Source organism: Aedes aegypti, chromosome 1, assembly GCF_002204515.2.
Source record: "Aedes aegypti strain LVP_AGWG chromosome 1, AaegL5.0 Primary Assembly, whole genome shotgun sequence".
In the NCBI taxonomy this organism is placed as follows: Eukaryota; Metazoa; Arthropoda; class Insecta; order Diptera; family Culicidae; genus Aedes; species Aedes aegypti.
In genome coordinates, this window is record NC_035107.1 from 126,025,005 (window position 1) to 126,029,087 (window position 4,083).

The window sequence follows — 4,083 nt, forward strand, 5'->3', positions numbered from 1 at the left end:
ATTGGAGTAAATACCATGGGGAGTCATCAAATGGTAAATACTTTCGATCAACTTACTGAAATCTGTGAGATTGTTCTAGAAAATTCGAAAAAAATACCAAGTTGTTTTGTAACATTGGCAATTATAATCGCAAAACAGTCACATTGTAATTATAAACGAGCCTTGTACTGTAATAGCAATGAAATTTCTATCACAATTATTTTCTGACTATTCCTCTAGTATGCGATATGCGTTGTACACAATATCAGCCTCAAATAAGCATTTTTGAGTTTCTGGTAATTTTTAGAAATTTTAGTTTTCTCGCATACTGCCGTAAAATGCACACTTGGTACACCATTTACTCAATGCCTACTTTTGTCGAATGTTACAAATATGCAGTTATGGGCAGTATAGTAATATCAGAATGGAATGCAAGGTTCTTCGTGGTGCTCCCGCTTGCCAACAACGATTCTGAGCTTCACACCAACTATGAGCGCCGCCCTCCAACCACCGACCCGATGGACGACGGGACCCTCTTCCCGACGAAGATGATGTCGGACTTTGCCGTCAGCCTCTTCGGTCGGCTTCTTTCGTGCCGTTCCAAGCGCGAACAAATCAGCGCCGTGTGTGACACGGTCCAAAGCTCCATGGACAAATATGGACCCTGAAGCCATCCGCATCCTGAACTGGAATGCTTGTTCCATCCGGAACAAAACTAGGGAGTTGGCTGCCTTCCTTGAAGACCGCCAGATTGACATCGCCATCATCACCGAGACTCACCTCAAACCGGAACTCAACATTTACATCCCCGACTTCCGGACCGTGAGGCTCGACCGGACTAACTCTGGGGGAGGGGGCGTTGCGGTTGTCCTCCGCTCCAACATCAACTGTCGCCTGCTGCCGAGCTTCAAGACGAAGATCATCGAAGCTGTTGGAGTCGAGGTGGAATCTCCAGTCGGACCAATCAGCATTATAGCAGCCTACTGTCCCAAGGATACCCGCGCCAACGACGGGTCGGCTACGAACCTACACTGAAAACAGCTTTGTAGTGAAAATCACTACCAAAGAGGTTGGAATTAACAGACTCGCACCAACGTTTTTCAACCGAAGTGGTCTCATGATTATAATAAGAAGATATATTGTAGTTTTTACCATTATGTCATATTTTTGTCCAGGTTGTTGTCTACACTAACGATATACTATTGAGTAGTGAAATATACAAGACAAACTTATTATTTTCACTGTGTTAAAATGAATGCTGCTTGGTTATTATATTATAATAAAATTTGTACTTTGTTTTATTAGTTAAACAACCTATTTTTATTTCGTTAACAAGATGATAAAACATTACATAAAAATAATAGTATCGTTAATCAAATATACATTCTACGGTGTATTGACAGCTACTATATTCATGTATTGGGGACCGTTTCACATTTGCCAAACATCGGTAAATTGGAAAGGAACTTCCTTCAAGCCATATTATGTGGAATACTGCAATACTGGGTCCGTAAAAGCGATCTATTTGCCGCTGAAAGTAGTATAAAAATAGAAGAATTATGTTAGCAGGCAAGTAAACTAAATTTGCGGATCAATGTAAACTTACCACCGGAATAATAGATCTCCGTTAGAGCTGACAATAATTTTGGTAGAAGCATCTGCAGCCATAATCTCCATCGAATTGCAAACTGCGCCAAGTTTCATGAAAAAATAACGTCAAATGGATTATGGAAGGAAAAATCGTTGAGCTTCACACGATTTGTTCCCAGTTCCATCTGAAGACGAAACTGCAGCAAACAAATGAGTGAAAAATCAGCTTCTATAAAGTACTGACTTACCATTAATGGTTTTCTGAGTTTTCCAATCTGTGCTTATTATTTTCTTAAGTCCGAATCCTTAAAAATATGCTGGTTAGGATGGAAACTTGATTTTTTTCCTCGCACGTCAACTTTAGAGATGCAAATGAGAGATAAAATGGTGAACAGTAAACAAACACGATAGGAATAATTTACTTCGTAGTTAGTAAATTTTACATTATTAATGCTGTAGAAATGACAACTCATTTGTAGAAACAATGATTTGTTCTATTTTTTACAACAAATATGGTGGATTAAACCGTAAACTGTCAAAACATTTGTGAGCTTTTTTATAACATTGCATTTTTAAATTTACTATGCATAAATGACCGTGTGCATACTTAATGTAATGGAATGCCAATTAATTTGACTGAATTTATAGTGATTTCTCCTAAATTTGTCCATTGTAAATTTTACTGCTATGATATCGCTCGAATTACGATACCATTCATTTCAGTGTACGGAATGACATCATCAAGCTCACATGGCGGCAGGGGCAGTACATCGTCGCTGGTGATCTCAACGCCAAGCATCAAGTCTGGGGGAACTCTCGGCGAAACAACAACGGCACTATCATCCAGCAAGATCTCGAGGAAGGCCACTACACCATCATGGGCCCGGATGCTCCCACCCGGTTGAGCCGTACCGGGGTCCACTCAACAATCGACGTCTTTCTCACCAACATGACGGATAAAATCTCCCAGCCGGTTGTCTATCAGGAGCTTAGCTCGGACCACTTTCCCGTGGTGTCCGAAGTTGGGCTCTTGGTCAATCGGCATCCAATCACGCGACGCAACTACCACCGGGTCAACTGGGACCGGTTCCGGCGGTGCGTGGACGATGGCATCGACTACGAGGCGCGCCCTGTGACGACAGAGGATATTGACCGCCAGCGGTGCTCCACCCAGACAACCAGAAATCGCATGAAAGTTCACGTTACAACTCGATTATTCATACTAATTACATCTAACCCGCAAAACACCGTAGATTAACTCGTCAGATTTATGACCTTCCTCGCATAAAACACTTCTTTTCTGAGTTCACTTGTACATTTTGTTTCGTCTCGTACACTCGTAGGAACAAAATCGAATCACTCCGTAGCAACTGTCAAATCAACATTTGTTATCATAAGTTAAGTCGGATAAGATCACAGGTTAGTTCGGTAGAAAATTTATACACTCGCATTGTACACACTTAGAAAATATCACCGACTTCGGTAATTTTTTTTACCGAAATAAAAACCGCTGAGCGCTCGGTAATGCTTTCGGTAAAGTTAAGAATTACCTAATAACCTGTAACTTTAATCAACACACAGCTGTCAAAAATTTACAGTATGTTCGTAGAATATTACCGAACGAAATGTTAAATAAATTACCGAACGCTTTGTTCGTAACAGCAGGTGGAATAGAATAGAAGTATAAAAAAACAACGAAATTTATATTGGAATCAAATGTAATGAATCAATTTATTTCGCGAATTCTGCTGTTTCCTTTAGATGAAGAGTAGGCCATTGAACACCGTCAGCGGGATCAGGTAGGACATCGGACAACAATCCTGGCTGTTTACCCCCTATGAAGAAAACCGCTGCCGGTGCGATTCCGTCATGGGTAGTTGTGCTCGTAACGCGATGCTGCAATCCGGGAACGTAAATTGGTGGCTGTATACTACAACGAAAACATTTATTTCCATCTTCATAGAAACACTCTGGTCATACTTACGTAAAATACGTACCGGACGCTAATCGCGCTGCTGTAGTTAAAAAAAACATATGCTATCCATCTGATCTTGTTGATTAGCACTTAGAGACAAACATGGTGGCCTCAGAATTTTCAAATTACCGTTTGTTCGGTAAAGCATTGAGCATATTGAACTGAAGTACCGTAATTTCGGGTGAAATTGATCATTTTTCTTGGTTTTTCAGGTGTGTTTTCTAGAAAGTTGTCGATTCCAAACAACTGTATGCAGAAAAACAAGTACGACGGTGAAACTCATTGACTCATGTACTGAAATTTTCTAACAAATGTGATTCTAGTGCTAAAAATCATGTATAAAATAAAAAAAATCAGGAGATTCCATTTCGGGGTGAAATTGATCACTTGTCAATGCAATTATTGTTAGTTTTGAAAACAACTCTACACAACTAATTTGGGGTCCCTGAATCCGATTATGCTGTCTAAATTCTTAACAAAAGAATATTAATGGACATATTCAATAATTAAACTAGAAGAATACCTCGGAAAACGCCTAA

The 4,083-nt window shown here is 40.0% G+C and overlaps 1 long non-coding RNA gene across 1 annotated transcript; it reads right to left on the bottom strand.

Moving 5' to 3' along the window:
• Positions 1 to 1,010: 1,010 nt before the first annotated feature.
• LOC110674490 lies at positions 1,011 to 2,295 on the bottom strand. The gene is made up of 3 exons (XR_002498910.1): positions 1,818 to 2,295; positions 1,586 to 1,667; positions 1,011 to 1,510 (listed from the first exon to the last, which is right to left on the bottom strand). It is a non-coding gene; the product is annotated as an uncharacterized LOC110674490 (long non-coding RNA).
• Positions 2,296 to 4,083: the final 1,788 nt, after the last annotated feature.